This window comes from Bufo gargarizans, chromosome 1 (genome assembly GCF_014858855.1).
Source record: "Bufo gargarizans isolate SCDJY-AF-19 chromosome 1, ASM1485885v1, whole genome shotgun sequence".
NCBI classification, from domain to species: domain Eukaryota; kingdom Metazoa; phylum Chordata; class Amphibia; order Anura; family Bufonidae; genus Bufo; species Bufo gargarizans.
In genome coordinates, this window is record NC_058080.1 from 498,251,804 (window position 1) to 498,276,402 (window position 24,599).

Below are 24,599 nucleotides of genomic sequence, written 5' to 3' on the forward strand. Positions count from 1 at the left end.
ATTCATAGCATCCATAGACATTCAGGACGCCTACTTGCATGTTCCCATCGCAGCTGTTCACTAGGGTTTCCTTCGTTTCGCTGTTCAGTCATGCCATTACCAATTAGTTGCCCTTCCATTCGGTCATGCAACAGCTCCTCGGGTGTTCATGAAGGTACTCGCTCCCCTCCTGGGCCTTCTGCAGTCCAGGGGCATTACTCTTCTCCCGTATCTGGACGACATTCTGATCAAGGGCCAGTCAGTCTCTCAGTGCGAGGAAAGTCTCTGGATCACCCTGGACACACTCGCCCGATTCGGTTGGATAGTGAATCTAAGAAAATACTCCCTCAGTCTGTCTACCCAGATCAGATTCCTTGGCATGACGCTGGATTCGGGCACAGCATTGGCGTGCCTTCCGCAGGACAAGAGACTGGACATCCAGCGATTGGTGCGTCTGCTACTTCAGCGCCGCAGTAAGTCAATACGCAATTGTATGCGGGTACTGGGGATGATGGTGGCCTCCTTTGAGGCAGTCCCATTCACTCAGTTTCACACCAGGTCTTTTCAGCGTGCCATTTTGTCTTCCTGGATTCGCTGGATCAGGAGATTTACCTGTCTCCAGGTACGGTCGGCACTCGGCTGGTGGATTGCTCCTGCACACCTGACGATGGGGAAATCCTGTCTCCCAATCTCTTGGACGGTTGTTACAACCAACGCCAGTCTTCAAGGGGGAGTCTTAGCCACCCGTACGGTCCAGGGCGTTTGGTCTCAATCGGAGTCCAAACTGACCATCAACATCTTGGAGCTCCGGAAAATGTATCTATCCCTTTGCCCTTGGACTCCCCTATTACAGGGCCGTCCGATCCAAGTTCAATCAGATAATGCCATGGCGGTGGCTTATATCAACCACCAAGGGGGGGACCCACAGCCTGGCGGTGATGAAGGAATTCGCGAAGATTCTGCGGTGGGCGGAAGACCACGTTCCGGTGATATCTGCGGTCTACATTTCGGGAGTGGACAATTGGACGGCGGATTTTCTCAGCCGGATGACGGTGGACCCGGGAGAGTGGGCTCTCAATCAGGAGGTGTTCGAGACTCTGTCTCCGGTGGGCACGTCCAAACGTGGACTTAATGGCGTCCAGGCTCCATCGCAAGTTCCCGTGCTTCTTCTCTGGCGCAAGGGATCCCGAGGCACACGGCGTGGATGCTCTAGTGGCACCATTGGACGACTTCCGTCTTTCCACCCTTACCTCTTCTGCCCCGGATTCTGCGCAGAATCAGAATGGAGAACATCCAGGCGATCCTGATTGCTCCGGACTCGTTTAACGGCGTGGCTATTTGAACCTTCATTTTGAGACAGAAGGGTTTCTCGGATGCGGTCATTAGGACTATGATTAGAGCCAGGAAACCCTCATCATCCAAGATTTATTACAGAACGTGGAAGTCCTTCCTGCGTTTCAGGGAGGAGCGACATCTTCCTCCCAGACAGTTTTTCCTTCCTAATGTACTGGCATTTCTGCAGTCCGGATAGGAGCTGGGTCTGGCACTTAGTTTGTTGAAAGGGCAGGTCTCGGCCCTGTCCATTTTTTCCAAAGGCCTTTGGTCGGTTTAGGTCCGATCAAGACGTTTATGCAGGGGGTGGCTCACACAGTGCACCCTTATCGTCCCCCCCTTGCATGCTTGGGACCTGAACTTGGTTCTGGGTGCTCTCCAGGCCGCTCCATTTTAACCTCTGAGAGAGGTCTCTCTTCGCTTGCTCTCCTGAAAAGTAGCCTTTTTAGTGGCCATCACGTCTATCCGGAGAGTCTCAGAACTGGTGGCTCTTTCTTGTAAGGAGCCCTTCTTGGTGTTTCATCAGGATAAAGTGGTGCTTCACCCCATGCCATCTTTTCTACCTAAGGTAGTATCAGCTTTTCATGTTAATGAGGACATTGTTCTGCTCTCGTTTTGTCCGCAGCCTTCTCATCCGAGGGAGGTCCTGCTCTATTGCCTGGATGTGGTGCGGGCTTTGAAGTCTTACCTAGCAGTCGTGGCACCCTTTCAGCGTACGGATGCTTTGTTTGTGGTCCCAGAGGGTCCTCGTAAGGGGTTGGCGGCCTCCAAGGTAACGATTGCCCGGTGGATTTTGTCAGCGATTGCTGAGGCTTATCGTTCCAAGGACAAGGCACCTCCTCCTAGGATCATGGCTCACTCTACCAGGGCGGTCGGGGCTCCTTGGGCTCACCTACACCATGCTTCTGCGTCCCAACTGTGTAAGGCAGCGACCTGGTCCTCCTTACACACCTTCACAAATTCTGAGATATCTGTATCCAACACTCTGTCTAAAGGAAAATCACCCCGAGTTGTCTGAAATCAGATTTTATGGATGAAACTTACCTGTTTGATAAGGATGGTGGAGGGGAGACCATATTTGAGAAAAGTGTCCTAAAAGGTAGTCTCTACTATTTTCCTCACAAAAACGGCAACATGCTTCATGTTAACATTCAGTTCTTATACATACATTCAGAGCAGTTTGGTCTAAACCTGATAAAATCTGGAACATCTGCCAATGATCAACCTTATGATGGCAAAATTATCTAAGCAGTCCATCTTCCTATCAGAGGAATCATCGTTCCTGCATAAGTCCATGGATAGGAAGGCCTATTCTTAAAAAAAAAAAAAAAAAAAAATCAGCAGCAATTTGTAAGGGTTCTTTAGCCTCTTTTCGCAAGAACCCTCAGTCTGGCTCAGTCGTTGACTTGTACTCCATTCTCCCTTAATCAACCAGACAACCCAGTTGTTTTCCATTATAGATTTACGTTCCACAGGATTTCTAGAACCTGTGGCACTTACCACTATGTTTCAAGGGAATTTATTCCAGACTTAAATAGACTTAGACTGACCATTTCTGGACAGGCTACTTCAAAAGAAAAAGTTAAAAACAGAATTCATAAAGTTAGGTATTACCTTCTTTTAAAGGTAACCTGTTGAACATGGTGTCCAAGCTCCAGGCAGCATGTTACAGAGCAGGAGGAGCTGAGCAGATTGATAGTTTTATGAGAAAATATTCAGTATAACTTAGAATTTATTAATTTATATATGTGCTTATTATGGGCTTTGAAGTCAAGGAAGCGGTCCTATACAGTATGCCTGTGCATAGATAGCTGTCTATCACTGATAGAACTGCCTAATTGACCTCAAAGCTCAGAATAAGAAGGAATTTAAATGAATAAAATGCATACAGTCAGGTTCATAACATTGTTGGCTCTATACACCACCACAATGGATTTGAAAATGAAACAAACAAGATTTTCTTTAACTGCGGACTGTCAGCTTTAATTTGAGGATATTTACATCCAAATCAGGTGAACGGTGTAGGAATTGCAACAGTTTGCATATGTGCCTCCTACTTGTTAAGGGACCAAAAGTAATGGGACAATTGGCTTCTCAGCTGTTCCCTCACTATCCCAATTACAATGAGCAAATAAAAGGTCCAGAGTTCATTTCAAGTGTGCTATTTGCATTTGGAATCTGTTGCTGTCAACTCTCAAGATGAGATCCAAAGAGCTGTCATTATTAGAGAAGCAAGCCATCATTAGGCTGAAAAAAAAAAAAAAAAAAACATCAGAGAGATAGCAAAAACATTAGGCGTGGCCAAAACAACTGTTTGGAACATTCTTAAAAAGAAGAAATGCACCGGTGAGCTCAGCAACACTAAAAGACCCGGAAGACCACGGAAAACAACTGTGGTGGATGACTGAAGAATTATTTCCCTGGTGAAGAAAAAACCCTTCACAACAGCTGGCCAGATCAAGAACACTCTCCAGGAGGTAGGTGTTTGTGTGTCAAAGTCAACAATCAAGAGAAGACTTCACCAGAGTGAATACAGAGGGTTCACCACAAGATGTAAACCATTAGTGAGCCTCAAAAACAGGAAGGCCAGATTAGAGTTTGCCAAATGACATCTAAAAAAGCCTTCACAGTTCTGGAACAACATCCTATGGACAGATGAGACCAAGATCAACTTGTACCAGAGTGATGGGAAGAGAAGAGTATGGAGAAGGAAAGGAACGGCTCATGATCCTAAGCATACCACCTTATCTGTGAAGCATGGTGGTGGTAGTTTCATGGCGTGGGCATGTATAGCTGCCAATGGAATTGGTTCTCTTGTATTTATTGATGATGTGACTTGAAGTGTTTCAGGCAATATTATCTGCTCATATTCAGCCAAATGCTTCAGAACTCATTGGACGGCGCTTTACAGTGCAGATAGACAATGACCCAAAGCATACTGCAAAAGCAACCAAAGAGTTTTTAAGGGAAAGAAGTGGAATGTTATGCAATGGCCAAGTAAATCACCTGACCTGAATCCGATTGAGCATGCATTTCACTTGCTGAAGACAAAACTGAAGGGAAAATGCCCCAAGAACAAGCAGGAACTGAAGACAGTTGCAGTAGAGGCTTGGCAGAGCATCACCAGGGATGAAACCCAGCGTCTGGTGATGTCTATGCGTTCCAGACTTAACTGCACAGGATTTGCAACCAAGTATTAAAAAGTGAAAGTTTGATTTATGATTATTATTCTGTCCCATTACTTTTGGTCACTTAAAGTATAACTGTCATATTTTTATTTTTTTGGAGTATTGGATTGTGGTGATTAATATCACCTTGGTGGTCCCATTTCAACTTTTCACTGTGTATTCAATTACCCCTTAATTCCACATTTTTGTTCCCTGTATTGCCTACTTTTACCTGTGCTTTAAATAGTGTTGCTAGGCATGGTCCGTCTATCTGTTGAAGGCAGGGGCGTACAAAGAAATCACTGGGCCCCATAGCAAGAATCGAAATTGGGCCCCCATTCCCTGTTTATAGCCCCTCCCACTACCCATTCCAGGCCTCTCTCTTTGTTCCATGAACTATTCTTGCTGCTGCGTTTTATAATTTATGCCTTCAGGGCCGGATTGGGATTACAAAACAGCCCTGGCACACAAAATAGGTATAATAGATGCAGTGTGTACAGATGTATAGAGTATACAGCAGTGTACTGTTATGTGAGGTACGAGGTATAATAGATACAGTGTGCACAGGTATATAGTATATACAGCAGTGTAGTGATATGTGAGGTACGGGGTATAATATGTGCAGTGTGTACCGGTATATAGTATATACAGTAGTGAACTGATATGTGAGGTACGAGGTATAATAGATGCAGTGTGTACAGATATATAGTATATATAGCATATACAGCAGTAGACTGATATATGAGGTACGACCTGTAATTTATACCTCATACCTCACGTCAATACACTGCTGTATTTACTCTATACCTGTACACACTGCATCTATTATACCTTGTACCTCACATATTACACTCCGTATATACTATATACCTGTACACACTGCATCTATTATACCTCGTACCTCGCATATCAGTACACACTGCATCTATTATACCTCCTACCTCACATATCAGTACACACTGCATCTATTATACCTCCTACCTCACATATCAGTACACTGCTGTAGATACTATATATCTGTACACACTGCATCTATTATACCTCCTACCTCACATATCAGTACACACTGCATCTATTATACCTCCTACCTCACATATCAGTACACTGCTGTAGATACTATATATCAGTACACACTGCATCTATTATACCTCCTACCTCACATATCAGTACACACTGCATCTATTATACCTCCTACCTCACATATCAGTACACTGCTGTAGATACTATATATCTGTACACACTGCATCTATTATACCTCCTACCTCACATATCAGTACACTGCTGTAGATACTATATATCAGTACACACTGCATCTATTATACCTCCTACTCACATATCAGTACACTGCTGTAGATACTATATATCCCAGTACACACTGCATCTCTTATACCTCCTACCTCACATATCAGTACACACTGCATCTATTATTGCTCGTACCTCACATCATCAGTATACTGCTGTAGATACTATATATCTGTACACACTGCCATCTATTACTACCTCCTACTCACATATCAGTACACTGCTGTATATACTATATATCTGTACACACTGCATCTATTATACCTCCTACCTCACATATCAGTACACTGCTGTAGATACTATATATCTGTACACACTGCATCTATTATACCTCCTACCTCACATATCAGTACACTGCTGGATATATTATATATTTGTACATATTGCATCTATAATTCTGTGTAATATATGCAGTGTATGTGTATATACACATATATATATATATATTTATATACACACACACACACAGAGCAGTGTATTGATGTGAGACATACAAGGTATAATACTGTAGATGCAGTGTTTACAGAAATATGTGGTCAGTTATACATTATTGTCACTGTGTGTGTGAGCTACATGAGGTAGTTGTCACTGTATCTGTCTGAAGTATTATACATTAGTGAGCAATAAGTAAAAACAGGGCATGGAGGAGGGGGGGGGGGTAAATGATGAGAAGTGGAGGGCCTCTCTTATCATTCCAGTCTGTATGGATCAACGCAGAGCTGATTGTGAACTTCTAATACTTGCTGTTAGGGGTTGAAGGACCTGTGATGATGTCATCATAGGTCCTGGCAGATGTACCTTTCAAAACTAGGAACTACACCATTTTTGGTGAAGTTTCTTTGCTACATCCTGCAGGACCTGTGATGTTGAAGATTATGTCATCACAGGTCCTGGCAGATGCACTGTTCTAACCTGGGAACTACACTTTACACTGTGCAGTTCCCTTACAGGACCTGTGATTACATCATCAAAGGTCCATTAGCTTTAGAAAGATAGTCAGAAGTAATTACGGGGCGGGGCCTCTCCTGCGCTGCGGGCCCCTCTTCCTCACAGGCCCCATAGCAGCTACATGGTCTGCCTATATGGTAGGTACGCCACTGGTTGAAGGACAGAGAAGCACGCTTTGTGCAAGGTCAGATTACTGACAGCCAGGGACTGTAAGTAAATGATTAAAGCCAGGTCCTCCCCAGCAGCTGATAACAGTGCCTGGGCTGTGTGCACTTCTCCCTGTCCCTGCGCTTGGCAGACGCTCCCTCACTCAGCAGAGCTGGAGAATGCAGAGTTGGAGCAGCGCAGAGCAGGGAAGGGAGATCTGCCGTCTGCTCAGTGTATAAATGAAAGCAACATGTGGTAAGAGGACCCCTTTGTGCTGCAGGAGATTAACCCTTTAGGGGGAGGGCTCTTGTTGCTGAAACTTTTGGGGGGCTATTGTTACTGGCTAGTGAGGGCAGGCAGGATTAGCCTCAGGGTGAGGGCAGTGGAGGCCATCTTAACTGAATAGTGAAATTGCAGTTTTATGCAGAATGGTTGCTAAGGGCTGAATCTTATTAAATATGGGGTAAGTCAGTCTAATAGTAACTGATTCTGGAATATCATGTTATTAGTAACTACATATATGAAAATTGAAATTAGGGTCTAAGTGTGACAGTTATCCTTTAACAAGTGGGAGGCACATATACAAACTGTTGTAATTCCTACACCGTTCACCTGATTTGGAGGTAAATACCCTCAAATTAAAGCTGACAGTCTGCAGTTAAAGCACATCTTGTTTATTTCATTTCAAATCCATTGGGCTGGTGTATAGAGCCGAAAATGTTAGAATTGTGTCAATGTCCTAATATTTATGGACCTGACTATATATACCGAATCCTTTCCCATAAAACTATATATCAATCTGCTCAACTCGTCCTGCTAAATAATATGCTGACTACGGATTATTTTGCATTTTCATGGTCACAGGTTCCCTTTAACCAAAAACATTTTCTTGCCTTTACAGACCTCCAATTCTGAGCCACAGGAGAATTGGAGGTCTATAAAGGCAAGTGGCAGGCCAAGAACACATTGAAGATCTACAATTGACATGCCTTCCCTTTGGTCTGTTCTTGGCACCCTGGGTTATTTACAAAAGTGGCCATCATCCTGTCTGTAGCCCTGAGAATGAAAGGTATTTATGTAGTCCCATAATTTGCTAGTAAAAGCCTCCTCTACGGAGACCCTACAGTGATATCTTCAGCTGACTTTCAAGCTTCTTTGAATTCACAAATTTCTCATTAAAGAAGAAAAGTTTTAATTCCTACTTAAGAAATAAAATATCTTGGGTTGATCATAAACACTGTTACTTTGCATCTCAGTCTGTTCAAATTCAAGTTCAAACTCTGATAACAGAAATCAAGTCTCTTCTCATTCAACCAGCAATCTCAGTTCAGACAGCTTTGAGGTGTTGGGCCTACTAACCTCATCTTTGGAAGCAGTGCCATGTGCAAGAGGCCACAAATTACACAGCAGTATTGTTTCTCTATGGGACAACAGTCCCTCAGGACTTGACATGAGAATTCTGATTCTATAAAAAAAAAAAACATAGAAATAGGGACAGATCTCAAAACAGGAAAAGGAAAACATAGATGTGATAGTAGCCTAAGGGGAAGATCTTGTGTGTATCAGCAATGTCATCGTACTGTACATCTGGGACTTGTTGTCCCACACATACAACATGAGTATCCCAAAAGTCAGACTGCAAGCTGGGAAGCACCTTTATTCACTCCCTTTGCAGAGCAGAGGGAGGGGAAAGGCAGTCTTTGTTGACACCCACAAATATTCATGAGGAAAACCTCAGAGATTGTGTTACGGATGGTGTTGTAGAAAACAAGAAGTAACAAATAAAGATCCGACTGACTTGATCCCAAACTAAGGAACAAATGGGTGAGCCCTATAAAAGCCCTAGAGCTCTCCCTGACTGCTCAGCCTCAGCCCATGCAAAGATCTTTACAGTGTACTTTTTTGCGTAGACGCTGCATACAGTGACATTACCAGTGGTTCCCCTCCTGTATAAAGTTTCCTCATCTCAAATACCTGTGACATTCCCTGTAATTTTTTATTAGCCGCTGGTGACAGCATTGACATTATCTGCGGGATATCGCCTGTGTGACGTTTCCACATCCCAAATACCTTTTTAAATTGGTTTGTGCATACACTTCCAAATCCTACACTACTGTACATGTGACAGACTTTCAATCATATATAACATTTAATATGAAGAAGGCCGAGTAGTAAGAGACGGGGCAGTGGTCGTGATGCTGATGGTGCACGCAGGAGCCGTGGCCCTGGGTTCGGTGAAACTGTGCCTGCTGCCAGAGTACAAGAAAAACAATCATCCACAATACCTAGCTTCATATCCCAGTTTGCAGGGCGGCGCAGGACACCACTCTTGAAGTCAGCCCAGTACGAGCAGGTGGTCGGTTGGATTGCAGCAGATAATGCTTCCAGTCGGTTAAGCACCACCCTGTCTTCCACCAAGTCCAGTCTCAGTACCCAATAGTCTGCTCAACCCAATCCTCACTCTGATCCTCCTTCCTTCCACCATGGAGAGTTTGGGCAAACAATTGTTCCGACACTTGGATATTCCGAGGAGCTCTTTTCAGCGCCATTCCTTGATTTGGCCCTATCGCCAAGCATGCTTGAAGAGGGACAGATCTTGAGGCCTGATTCCCAAACTCTTGAGCATCCACAATCACAAGAAGATGACGGTGGGGAACGGCAATGACCGTTTAATGAGGTGGATGATGATGAGACACAGTTGCCAATAACTTAACGGCAATTACTGTCTCAAGAGGCTAAGGAAGAGGATAAAACACAGTTGTCAATCACTGAGGTAGTGGTTAGGTCAACAAGTCAGGAGGATGAGCAGAGTGAGGAAGTGGAAGATGAGGTGGTGGACGATGAAGTCACTGACCCAACCTGGGAAGGTGGAAAGCCGAGCGAGGACAGCAGTACAGAGGGGGAGAGATTTTTTCTAAAGATAAAATGAATTCTGTGATCACTACATCCATTTTGTGAAGAATTAGACCGGCACTCGCTCTGATAAATAATCTTGTAGATTTATTCAGTCACATATTACATCATAGTGACGCGTTTCAGCAACTAATTGCTTTCATCAGACTGTATGTAAACATCTTACAGCTAGCTCTGGTATATATACTAAATAAAGACAAAGGAAATTACATCACATTGTTTCATTAGACTCCTCCCACAGCCGAATCTCTGCGGAGTGTACGTGAATCAACACAGGTGAATTGTGTTCTCTGAAACATCTAGTTTCGCTATAGAGAAAAATAAAAGGAAAACATAATTACAGATAATCGCATCACATGAAACCACTGACATTATAATCTTGATTTAGGCCTTTCGGATCCATGGTTTGTAACCGATGGATCCAATATGCCTCTCTTTTTAACAGCAATTTATTTCTATCACCGCCGCGTCGAGGTAATGTAACACCTTCTATGACCTGATAGCGTAGTTGTGATATAGTATGCCCCTTTTGATGGAAATGATACGTTAGTGGGAGTAACAAATTCTCTTTTCTACAAACCGGATTCCAAAAAAGTTGGGACACTATACAAATCGTGAATAAAAACTGAATGCAATAATGTGGAGGTGCCAACTTCTAATATTTTATTCAGAATAGAACATAAATCACGGAACAAAAGTTTAAACTGAGAAAATGTACAATTTTAAGGGAAAAATATGTTGAATCTGAATTTCATGGTGTCAACAAATCCCCAAAAAGTTGGGACAAGGCCATTTTCACCACTGTGTGGCATCTCCCCTTCTTCTTACAACACTCAACAGACGTCTGGGGACCGAGGAGACCAGTTTCTCAAGTTTAGAAATAGGAATGCTCTCCCATTCTTGTCTAATACAGGCCTCTAACTGTTCCATCGTCTTGGGCCTTCTTTGTTGCACCTTCCTCTTTATGATGCGCCAAATGTTCTCTATAGGTGAAAGATCTGGACTGCAGACTGGCCATTTCAGTACCCGGATCCTTCTCCTACGCAGCCATGATGTTGTGATTGATGCAGAATGTGGTCTGGCATTATCTTGTTGAAAAATGCAGGGTCTTCCCTGAAACAGATGACGTCTGGGTGGGAGCATATGTTGTTCTAGAACCTGAATATATTTTTCTGCATTGATGGTGCCTTTCCAGACATGCAAGCTGCCCATGCCACACGCACTCATGCAACCCCATACCATCAGAGATGCAGGCTTCTGAACTGAGCGTTGATAACAACTTGGGTTGTCCTTGTCCTCATTGGTCCGGATGACATGGCGTCCCAGATTTCCAAAAATAACTTTGAATCGTGACTCGTCTGACCACAGAACAGTCTTCCATTTTGCCACACTCCATTTTAAATGATCCCTGGCCCAGTGAAAACGCCTGAGCTTGTGGATCTTGCTTAGAAATGGCTTCTTCTTTGCACTGTAGAGTTTCAGCTGGCAACGGCGGATGGCACGGTGGATTGTGTTCACTGACAATGGTTTCTGGAAGTATTCCTGAGCCCATTCTGTGATTTCCCTTTACCGTAGCATTCCTGTTTGTGGTGCAGTGTCGTTTAAGGGCCCGGAGATCACGGGCATCCAGTATGGTTTTACGGCCTTGACCCTTACGCACAGAGATTGTTCCAGATTCTCTGAATCTTCGGATGATGTTATGCACAGTTGATGATGATAGATGCAAAGTCTTTGCAATTTTTCGCTGGGTAACACCTTTCTGATATTGCTCCACTATCTTTCTGTGCAACATTGTGGGAATTGGTGATCCTGTACCCATCTTGGCTTCTGAGAGACACTGCCACTCTGAGAAGCTCTTTTTATACCCAATCATGTTGCCAATTGACCTAATTAGTGTTAATTGGTCTTCCAGCTCTTCGTTATGCTCAAATTTACTTTTTCCAGCCTCTTATTGCTACTTGTCCCAACTTTTTTGGGATTTGTTGACATCGTGAAAATTTGAATCAACGTATTTTTCCTTTAAAATTATACATTTACTCGGATTAGACGTTTGATCTGTCATCTACGTTCTATTACAAATAAAATATTGACATTTGCCATCTCCACATCATTGCATTCAGTTTTTATTCACAATTTGTTTAGTGTCCCAACTTTTTTGGAATCCGGTTTGTAATTGTCGATTTATGTTTACTTAATCGATCTTTAATTCTCGTGGAGGTTTCCCCCACATACAATAAACCACAGAGGCATTTGAGAATATATAATACAAATCGACTATCGCAAGTAAATGGGATCGAACTGTCGCACCGCCATACGCAAATTGCTATATGTCCTATTTTGAGAGTCATTTTATTTACCGTAATGATTTATACCAGCAACACTGTATTTTTTGGCGTCGTTTTATCGACAACATTTTTTTGCGTGTGGCGTTGGATGCCTCACGGTTTTCGGAGGAACTACAGTTCACCATACATTTTGATAAAAATAAGATTTCATTTCTAGATACTTGGGTTCTACTAGGGGAAGATGGGCATATTCACACGGACCTTTTCATTAAAAGCACCGATCGGAACAGTCTACTTTCCTTCACCAGTAGTCACCCTGAGTCTACAAAAAAATAAAATAAATCGATCCCCTTTTCACAATATCAGCGGGTCAAGCGGATAGTTAGTAACCGGAAACCCTGACAACACCATAAGAAGAAATTTCTAGAGAGGGGTTACCCCAGACAACTACTGGATGAACAGAGGAGTCGACTTGAGGGTCCACAAGAGGTTAAATACATTCAATCACCACGGATTCCACTGGTGGTTAAATCCAAAGGGTAAAAAGTATAGTCAATAAACATTGGCAGGTAGTTTCGAGATCCTATCCCCAAATTGACGAATTTCAGAGAACCCCGATGATGTGCTTTAAAAGAGCAGACAATCTGCGTGACAAGAATATTAGGGCAGATGTAGGCAGTAACAAGAGTAGCCCTAGACAGGTTACATTATCCACCCCCAGACAGGGCACATTCCCATGCTTGAATTGTGTGAATTGTTCGAGTGTCATTAAGGGTGGTTACTTCTCACACCCACATTCTGGCGAACAAATCCCTATCCGAGGGGTATTTACTTGCGATAGTCGATTTGTAATATATATTCTCAAATGCCCCTGTGGTTTATTGTATGTGGGGGAAACCTCCATGAGAATTAAAGATCGATTAAGTAAACATAAATCGACAATTAGAAAAGAGAATTTGTTACTCCCACTACCGTATCATTTCCATCAAAAGGGGCATACTATATCACAACTACGCTATCAGGTCATAGAAGGTGTTACATTACCTCGACGCGGCGGTGATAGAAAATCTACAAGATTATTCAGTGCTGGTCTTATTCTTCTCGAATTATCTATTGGGATTCCTGCCCGCGGACACGTGCACCGCCAAATCTTTGAGCAGTGCCGACCTTATTTGGATTATATACATCCATTTTGCGTCACAGAACACATTGCGAACAAACGGTACCCTATAGGGCACAGTCATGAGAGCGGGCAGCAGGACCGGTGAGCCTGCTTATGTCATTAATTGCCGCCGATCTCTGTGTCCCCTCTGTCTAATGCAAAGCGCAAGAAATGAGAGGCCGGTTGCCCCCAGGGTCCGGCTCTCACAGAGATAGATGTATTTATGACCACCAGTCTGCTTGCAGTACTGGTAAACATTGCGCCACTGCAGAGAGAGTCTCAGAGCGGCAGCCCGCTCAAACTGACCAATCAGCAGCCTCCTTACTAATAAGAAAGCTCCTGACTGTAGGGAGCCTCGTTATTGGTTGTTTCAGACAGCAGCAGTACTGCAGTGCCGCCTGTGATGTTCACAATGTGCAGTGCGCTCAGTAATAGCAGGTAAAGTCTTATGCGCAGCTATATGCATCAGACCCTTTTTAGTGAGTAAAATTGCCTGCACAGGCTTCTATGATGCTTGTACAGGCATTATTGTGTCCCCTGTCCCTGCTGTGATTACATAGCAAACTGTATGTGATCGGGCCAACTCCCATTATGTAAATTTAACCCTTCAGATATCATTGTCAATTGCACCCACAGCATCTGAGTGGTCATTTTCCAAGAGTACGGCACTCCCTCTGACCAAATATCTGTCTTGTGATGCGACTGCAGGAGCCATTCAGTTTCTATGGCAGCCTGGGTCTTTATGTGTGTATCAGGCTAGTTCATGTGTGGCCTGGACTGCCACTCCATCCCCAGGGATCTCACTGCAATTATTATACCTGGGCGCCGCTCCATTCCTCCAGGACCTTCAGGGACTTGGCTATACTGGGTGGAGACTGCCCTTGTTCTCCTGGGAGTCTCCTTCTCCCAGGCTGTAGCGCTGGCCAATCGCAGGCTGTGAGAAGGAGACGCCCAGGAGTCCCTGAAGATACTGGAGGACATAGCGGGAGAACGGAGCGGTGCCCAGGGATAATAGTAAGCAGGCTCGGACTGGCCCACAGGGGTACAGGGGAATCCCCCGGTGGGCCCCTAGTCTCCCACCCTCTGCACAAGTGCAGTAAACTTACTGCACTTCATACATATATTCAATGTACAGCACCTCAACCAGCCTATGTTCATATAAAAAACTTGTTAGATTATTTTTTATATTTGAATGTATCTGTATGGTGGGCCCCCAAAATAAATTTTACTGGTGGGCCCTAGGTACCCCAGTCCGACACTGATAGTAAGTACTTTTAGTCCGTGTGCTGGCGTGCCGCCGGAACTCTGCCCCCGCCCCCATTATAGTCGATGGGGACGGAGCGGCAGGACGGATCCGACAGGCTGTTCACCTGCTGGAACAGCCTGCCGGAGTCCCCTGCCGCTAATGCGAAACTAGCCTTAAAGACGACCTTTAATGGTCCAGATACCAGCACTTTTTTTTTCTAAAATACCCCTCCATTCAGGCGCTGTATCCCCCGCAGTTTTTGGCGCCTGATATGTTCATTTAGAGTATCTATATTTACAAGTGCCTGACTAGGCAGAAAACCTATCTTGACCCAGATATTAAAACTTTACTTTTATTAGATTAACTGACATGTTTCGCCAGATTTCTGGCTTCTTCAGGGGCTAAATGGGCAGCAACTAATGGACCCGGACAAAAGGGATTTAAATCTTGTGATTTTATTAATTGACACAATGACAAGCCAAACAAACCCACTACACATAACACAGCCAGCCAATCCGGGCCATAGACACTCCCCCACATTCGTCCCATTGGAGCACCATCGATCCAGCCCACCATACGCGTCACAAACTAAGCTCTGCGGCTGCGCGAATACTTGGGCTGTGTTCACGATACCAGGTAGTGATGCACATGTATCCGTCGCCAATTAGTCTCGTCATCGGTGGGGGACCTAACGGCGCATGCTCCCTAACTCAAGGCACTGGTTATGGGAAACTGCGCGTGCGCTGCGCTACTCATACGTGCGCACGAACTTGGACGTGGGGGGGGAGAAAGAGTGAGAACTGAATAGCCTGCGCAACTAGATGGTGCGCCCGGACTTAGACCTGAAAGTAGTGGTGGGTGGATCCAACCATAGTTGTTAAAAAAGTATTATAAATGTGCCAGGAGGTCTCCAATCACTGAATATTGATTACTCATCAGTTCAACTTGTTCTTTTAGTGAGATATCCTAAGATAAATTAGGGTATAAAGAATATTAGTCATAATACAATAGAAGGCACATTTTTACACAGTGGTGATAGAATAGCCAACCTCAGACAACACTGTGTCCTCACAAAAACTGTTCCAAATATGCAGAACACAGTGGTGGATCAGATAGCATGTACTATAGTAGCCATGAATATATTACAATAAAATAAATAGTCAAGGTCCAAACAAATCAATTCTTTGGCAGAATGTCAAATATTTAATAGAAAACGTATAGCAGATAACATGAAAAAAATGAGTATCGGTACAGGGAGTAGGACATGCCAGGGTTTCTCAATGGGCATCTCCTTCTACCTCAGTCCAATTCGCAGTGGAGAGCGTCACAGCCAGGGAGAAACAAAACAGCTCACCTTCTTCCTCTCCTGCAATTGGACCGCACTACAGCCAGGGAGGAGACACTGTAAATAAGGGTCACTTATACGCCCAGAAGTGTTTCTAAACAAAACCTATAAAACTGTGTCAGAATAGCGTTTTTTTTTTAAATCCAATTCAACCCCATTTGGAATTTTTTCCAATTTTCCCACTACATTGTACGCAATAATAAATGGTCTATTATAAAGTACAACTTGTTCCACAAAAAAAAACAATCCTCTATACGACTTAGTGAACCGAAAAATAAAAAATGTTATGGATCCTGGAAGGCAGAAAGTAAAAAACTAAAATGAAAAAAAAAAAAGAAAGAAAAATGTCTGTGTCAGGCATGGGTTAGATTCCTATCAGAGGCATAGTGTGGGGGGCCAGGGGGGGCCGTTGCCCCGGGCGCCAGACTGCAAAAAATCTGTGAACTTACTGACTGAGTGCACTGCACAGCGCCGCAGAGTGAGGGGCAGTATCACCGAAGTACGAAGCTCTGCCCACCTGTCGGGCGGGAAAGACACTGTGGAGCCGGAGCAAGAAGAAGATGGCTGCTTCAGTGTGCCGCTTCAGGACTCCACAGCAGGCAGCCTGAATGAGCGTCGAGCGACACTGACAGTGAGTCAGTCTGACTGTCAGTGTCACAGTCAGTGTGACAGCTCCCTAAGTGTTAGGTGTGGGGTGGGCAGGCGGTATATTAAGGGTAATACTGGTAGTAGGCCTGGTGGTATATAGATTGGACAGCAGAGATGGCATCCTCTGGGCAGTACTGTCTCTGGTCATCCTGACTGCCACTTGCTTGGCCTGGCTCTCATGGCACTTCACTGCCTGCTGCTTGGCTATCAGTGAGTGACAGTCAGTGTCACAGTAGGGTTGTTTCGATACCAAAAATTTTATTCGGTTTTGATACCATAAAAAAAAGTATTGCGATACTCGATACCATGCAAAAAATAAAAACCCCAAAAAATCTGCGTGCATTCCGCATTTTATGGAACGTCCGGCCCATAATAGAACACTCCGATCCTATTTTTTGGGTGGACAAGGTGACTAAAAAAATTGGCGAATCACGTACTTTATAATAATTTTTTTTTCTGTTACGGCACTCACAGCATGGGAGATTTTTAAAATATTTTAATAGTTTGGACTTTTCAGAATGTGACGATATGTAATATGTTTAATTATTGTTTATATATTTTATATGTAAAATTGGGAAAGGGGGTGATTTATACTTAATATCTTGATGGTTTTTTTAACATTTTTTTTTTTTTACTTTTTATTTAATAACTATTTTCCCTCTTAGGGGCTAGATCCTGGGATATTTTCATCCCTTGTCCTATTCAGCCTGATAGAGCCCTATCAGGGTGACTAGGACTTCACACTCTCCCTGCTGCCCTGTGCATAGTACACACAGCAGCAGGGAGGTTACCATGGCAGCCAGGGCTTCAGTAGCGTCCTGGCTGCCATCGTAACCGATCGGAGCCCCAGGATTACACTGCTGGGGCTCCGATCAGAAGCTGCCACTGTACCACCGATGAGGAGGAGGGGAGGGGACCCTGTGGCCACTGCCACCAATGATTTTAATACTGTGGGGGGAGGGTTGGGGGGGCGCACTGCGCCATCAATGATTTGAATACTGGGGATGAGGGCGCACTGCCCCTCTCTCCTCATTGGTGGCAGCTGCAGCAGCGGCACAGGGGGGAGGGAGAGACTGCTTCCTTCTCCCCTGTGCTGCTGAGGAGAACACGGAGCGTGCTGAGAGCAGAGCGCTCATTGTTCTCTGATACTAGACTGCGCAATAGCGAAGAAGCCTAGTATCAAAAAAAGCAATACCAGGCAAAACTATCAATTGGGTATCGAAAATTCGATATCCAAAACAACCCTATGTCACAGGCTACGCAGGTGGCAGTCAGGGTGTTGGTGAAGGATGACCAGAGACAGTACTACCCAGAGGATGCCATCTCTGATGTCCATATACCAGCCTACCAGTATTACCCCTTCATATACTGCCTGCCCGCCTCGTCAGGGTGATTAGTATATATATAATAGCCCCCTCTGTTTTATAATATATAATTACCCCTCTGTATTATTATAATTTATAATGGCACCTCTGTATCATTAGTACAAACCGGATTCCCAAAAAGTTGGGACACTAAACAAAGTGTGAATAAAAACTGAATGCAATGATGTGGAGATGGCAAATGTCAATATTTTATTTGTAATAGAACGTAGATGACAGATCAAACGTTTAATCCGAGTAAATGTATCATTTTAAAGGAAAAATACGTTGATTCAAATTTTCACGGTGTCAACAAATCCCCAAAAAGTTGGGACAAGTAGCAATAAGAGGCTGGAAAAAGTAAATTTGAGCATAACGAAGAGCTGGAAGACCAATTAACGCTAATTAGGTCAATTGGCAACATGATTGGGTATAAAAAGAGCTTCTCAGAGTGGCAGTGTCTCTCAGAAGCCAAGATGGGTAGAGGATCACCAATTCCCACAATGTTGCACAGAAAGATAGTGGAGCAATATCAGAAAGGTGTTACCCAGCAAAAAATTGCCAAGACTTTGCATCTATCATCATCAACTGTGCATAACATCATCCGAAGATTCAGAGAATCTGGAACAATCTCTGTGCGTAAGGGTCAAGGCCGTAAAACCATACTGGATGCCCGTGATCTCCGGGCCCTTAAACGACACTGCACCACAAACAGGAATGCTACTGTAAAGTAAATCACAGAATGGGCTCAGGAATACTTCCAGAAACCATTGTCAGTGAACACAATCCACCGTGCCATCCGCCGTTGCCAGCTGAAACTCTACAGTGCAAAGAAGAAGCCATTTCTAAGCAAGATCCACAAGCTCAGGCGTTTTCACTGGGCCAGAATTCATTTAAAATGGAGAGTGGCAAAATGGAAGACTGTTCTGTGGTCAGACGAGTCACGATTCAAAGTTCTTTTTGGAAATCTGGGACGCCATGTCATCCGGACCAAAGAGGACAAGGACAACCCAAGTTGTTATCAACGCTCAGTTCAGAAGCCTGCATCTCTGATGGTATGGGGTTGCATGAGTGCGTGTGGCATGGGCAGCTTGCATGTCTGGAAAGGCACCATCAATGCAGAAAAATATATTCAGGTTCTAGAACAACATATGCTCCCATCCAGACGTCATCTCTTTCAGGGAAGACCCTGCATTTTTCAACAAGATAATGCCAGACCACATTCTGCATCTATCACAACATCATGGCTGCTTAGGAGAAGGATCCGGGTACTGAAATGGCCAGTCTGCAGTCCAGATCTTTCACCTATAGAGAACATTTGGCGCATCATAAAGAGGAAGGTGCAACATAGAAGGCCCAAGACGATTGAACAGTTAGAGGCCTGTATTAGACAAGAATGGGAGAGCATTCCTATTTCTAAACTTGAGAAACTGGTCTCCTCGGTCCCCAGACGTCTGGGTGTTGTAAGAAGAAGGGGAGATGCCGCACAGTGGTGAAAATGGCCTTGTCCCAACTTTTGGGGGATTTGTTGACACCATGAAATTCTGATTCAACATATTTTCCCCTTAAAATGGTACATTTTCTCAGTTTAAACTTTTGTTCCGTGATTTATGTTCTATTCTGAATAAAATATTAGAAGTTGGCACCTCCACATCATTGCATTCAGTTTTTATTCACGATTTGTATAGTGTCCCAACTTTTTTGGAATCCGGTTTGTATATATAATGCCCCGCAGTATTATTAGTATAAAATAGCCCCTCTGTATTATTAGTATATATAATGGCCCCCTCTATTTTATAATATATAATTGCCCCTCTGTATTATTAGTATATATATATATATATATATATATAGGAAGAAGTAGGACTGCACTCCGGAATAGTGGTAAAAAGCAAACTGAAGTTTATTCACCCATTGTGGCAAGTCTTGCCACAATAGGTGAGTAAACTTCAGTTTGCTTTTTACCACTATTCGAGTGCAGTCCTACTTCTTCCTTTCCTGCATTATTGGGGATTGCCGCTACCCTACGTTGGACCTTGCACCCACGCTCTGGCTGGTGCTCCCACTGGACTTTTTTCCCATATATATATATATATCCCCCTCTGTATTATTAGTGTATATATATATATAACAATAGCCCCCTTTGTATTTTTAGTATATACAGTCAGGTCCATAAATATTGGGACATTGACATAATTCTAACATTTTTGGCTCTATACACCACCACAATGGATTTGAAATGAAACAAACAAGACGTGCTTTAACTGCAGACTGTCAGCTTTAATTTGAGGGCATTTAAATCTAAATCAGGTGAACGGTGCAGGAATTACACAGTATGTATATGTGCCTCCTACTTGTTAAGGGACCAAAAGTAATGGGACAGAAAAATAATCATAACTCAAACTTTCACTTTTTAATACTCGGTTGCAAATCCTTTGCAGTCAATTACAGCCTGAAGTCTGGAACGCATAGACATCACCAGACGCTGGGTTTCATCCCTGGTGATGCTCTGCCAGGCCTCTACTGCAACTGTCTTCAGTTCCTGCTTGTTCTTGGGGCATTTTCCCTTCAGTTTTGTTTTCAGCAAGTGAAATTCACGCTCAATCGTATTCAGGTCAGGTGATTTACTTGGCCATTGCATAACATTCCACTTCTTTCCCTTAAAAAACTCTTTGGTTGCTTTTGCAGTATGCTTTGGGTCATTGTCTATCTGCACTGTGAAGCTCTGTCCAATGAGTTCTGAAGCATTTGGCTGAATATGAGCAGATAATATTGCCCGAAATACTTCAGAATTCATCCTGCTGCTTTTGTCAGCAGTCACATCATCAATAAATCCAAGAGAACCAATTCCATTGGCAGCTAAATATGCCCACGCCATGACACTACCACCACCATGCTTCACTGATGAGGTGGTATGCATAGGATCATGAGCAGTTCCTTTCCTTCTCCATACTCTTCTCTTCCTATCACTATGGTAGAAGTTGATCTTGGTCTCATCTGTCCATAGGATGTTGTTCCAGAACTGTGAAGGCTTTTTTAGATGTTGTTTGGCAAACTCTAATCTGGCCTTCCTGTTTTTAAGGCTCACCAATGGTTTACATCTTGTGGTGAACTCTCTGTATTTACTCTGGTGAAGTCTTCTCTTGATTGTTGACTTTGAGACACATACACCTACCTCCTGGAGAGTGTTCTTGATCTGGCCAACTGTTGTGAAGGGTGTTTTCTTCACATGGGAAAGAATTCTTCGGTCATCCACCTCAGTTGTTTTCCGTGGTCTTCCAGGTCTTTTGGTGTTGCTGAGCTCACGATGCGTTCCTTCTTTTTAAAAATGTTCCAAACAGTTGTTTTGGCCACGCCTAATATTTTTGCTATCTCTCTGATAGGTTTGATGCCACAAGGTCTGAAGCCAGTCTTTGGACTGCCTTGTCAGACAAAGAGTTGGGGAGAAGCTGGTTGTAAGTAGCTTCTAACTAGGTTATCTCGTAGAGTGTTGGCCCTATGTGCTGTAACAAGGTCGCGTAGACAGAGTTTTTTAAAATAGGATCTGTCAGTAGGATAGGCCAATACGAGGCCAGACACTTCCTCATTTCATCCCAGCGTGAGTGGTATGTACTTATAAACCTGATTTTTTTGTCGGATACCGAAACGCGCGTTGGGGTAGCGTCATCCTGGGTGACATAGCACACAGTCTTTTTCAGGTGAGTCTCCGTCCTCTTTTTACCCATATGGCATTTGACACAGGCTATATCTTATACCTGGTCTTCTGTGGTTTGTTGTTTATCTATCATGCTGCACTTGCAACACAAACCCTGCTTTTTTACCATGTGGGTTCATTTTGACTGCCGACTCACCTGTGTATGAAGGTTATCATACTTTTCTCTGGTCATTGGTCGGTCATTGCACCATGCATATTCCATTGATCAATATACATATTTTTCACAACTGATACGTGTGCTATCCCAGGGTGGCGCTCTTTTTCTGCTCCCATTCACTTTTTAATGGCATATCATTTATTTATTTCTTTACATGTATATATTTTAATCATGTCATAACTAAATAAAATATATTTTTACTTTTTGGTACTATAAGCTCAGTTTTCTTGTCTTTTCGCTTATTTCACTTGGGAGCTAGTACCGAGTTAAAACTATGAGTGTCCCCTGTGGCTATACTAGGTGGACACTGTTTTCCATCTTTCATTTGACACCCTTGGTCTTTTTTGTTTTTCTACATTATCTGTACTCAGAGAGTAATCACTGTGTTATCTGTGGTGTTACATAGGACTGCAGGTAGCATCTACTACATTATCTGAACTCAGAGTTATCACTGTGTTATCTGTGGTGTTACATAGGACTGCAGGTAGCATCTACGACATTATCTGTACTCAGAGAGTTATCACTGTTATCTGTGATGTTACATAGGACTGCAGGTAACATATACTGCATTATTTGTACTCAGAGAGTTATCACTGTGTTATCTGTGTTACATAGGACAGCAGGAGATATCTACTACAAACCGGATTCCAAAAAAGTTGGGACACTAAACAAATTGTGAATAAAAACTGAATGCAATGATGTGGAGATGGCAAATGTCAATATTTTATTTGTAATAGAACGTAGATGACGGATCAAACGTTTAATCCGAGTAAATGTATCATTTTAAAGGAAAAATACGTTGATTCAAATTTTCACGGTGTCAACAAATCCCAAAAAAGTTGGGACAAGTAGCAATAAGAGGCTGGAAAAAGTAAATTTGAGCATAACGAAGAGCTGGAAGACCAATTAACACTAATTAGGTCAATTGGCAACATGATTGGGTATAAAAAGAGCTTCTCAGAGTGGCAGTGTCTCTCAGAAGCCAAGATGGGTAGAGGATCACCAATTCCCACAATGTTGCGCAGAAAGATAGTGGAGCAATATCAGAAAGGTGTTACCCAGCGAAAAAATTGCAAAGACTTTGCATCTATCATCATCAACTGTGCATAACATCATCCGAAGATTCAGAGAGTCTGGAACAATCTCTGTGCGTAAGGGTCAAGGCCGTAAAACCATACTGGATGCCCGTGATCTCCGGGCCCTTAAACGACACTGCACCACAAACAGGAATGCTACTGTAACGGAAATCACAGAATGGGCTCAGGAATACTTCCAGAAACCATTGTCAGTGAACACAATCCACCGTGCCATCCGCCGTTGCCAGCTGAAACTCTACGGTGCAAAGAAGAAGCCATTTCTAAGCAAGATCCACAAGTTCAGGCGTTTTCACTGGGCCAGGGATCATTTAAAATGGAGTGTGGCAAAATGGAAGACTGTTCTGTGGTCAGACGAGTCACGATTCGAAGTTCTTTTTGGAAATCTGGGACGCCATGTCATCCGGACCAAAGAGGACAAGGACAACCCAAGTTATCAACGCTCAGTTCAGAAGCCTGCATCTCTGATGGTATGGGGTTGCATGAGTGCGTGTGGCATGGGCAGCTTGCATGTCTGGAAAGGCACCATCAATGCAGAAAAATATATTCAGGTTCTAGAACAACATATGCTCCCACCCAGACGTCATCTGTTTCAGGGAAGACCCTGCATTTTTCAACAAGATAATGCCAGACCACATTCTGCATCAATCACAACATCATGGCTGCGTAGGAGAAGGATCCGGGTACTGAAATGGCCAGTCTGCAGTCCAGATCTTTCACCTATAGAGAACATTTGGCGCATCATAAAGAGGAAGGTGCAACAAAGGCCCAAGACGATTGAACAGTTAGAGGCCTGTATTAGACAAGAATGGGAGAGCATTCCTATTTCTAAACTTGAGAAACTGGTCTCCTCGGTCCCCAGACATCTGTTGAGTGTTGTAAGAAGAAGGGGAGATGCCACACAGTGGTGAAAATGGCCTTGTCCCAACTTTTTGGGGATTTGTTGACACCATGAAATTCTGATTCAACATATTTTTCCCTTAAAATGGTACATTTTCTCAGTTTAAACTTTTGTTCCGTGATTTATGTTCTATTCTGAATAAAATATTAGAAGTTGGCACCTCCACATCATTGCATTCAGTTTTTATTCACGATTTGTATAGTGTCCCAACTTTTTTGGAATCCGGTTTGTACATTATCTGTACTCAGAGAGCTATTACTGTGTTATCTCTGGTGTTACATAGGTCTGGAGGTAACATCTTTACATTATCTGTACTCAGAGAGTTATCTATGATGTTACATAGGACTGCAGGTGACATCTACTACATTATCTGTACTCAGAGAATTATCACTGTTTTATCTGTACGGTTACATAGGACTGCAGGTGACATCTACTACATTATCTGTATAAGAGTTATCACTGTGCTATCTGTGGTGTTACATAGGACTGCAGGTGACATCTACTACATTATCTGTATAAGAGTTATCACTGTGCTATCTGTGGTGTTACATAGGACTGCAGGTGACATCTACTACATTATCTGTATGAGTTATCACTGTGGTATCTGTGGTGTTACATAGGACTGTACGTAACATCTACTACATTATCTGTACTCAGGGAGTTATAACTGTTATCTGTGGTGTTACATAGGACTGCAGGTGACATCTACTACATTATCTGTACTCAGGGAGTTATAACTGTGCTATCTGTGGTGTTACATAGGACTGCAGGTGACATCTACTACGGTTTTCCGTAAAAGGGGCGTGTCCACAGAAGGGGGAGGCGCAATACATGGCTTGCCCCAGGTGCTGATAACCCACCCTACGCCACTGATTCCTATGAATGTAACAAGCTATG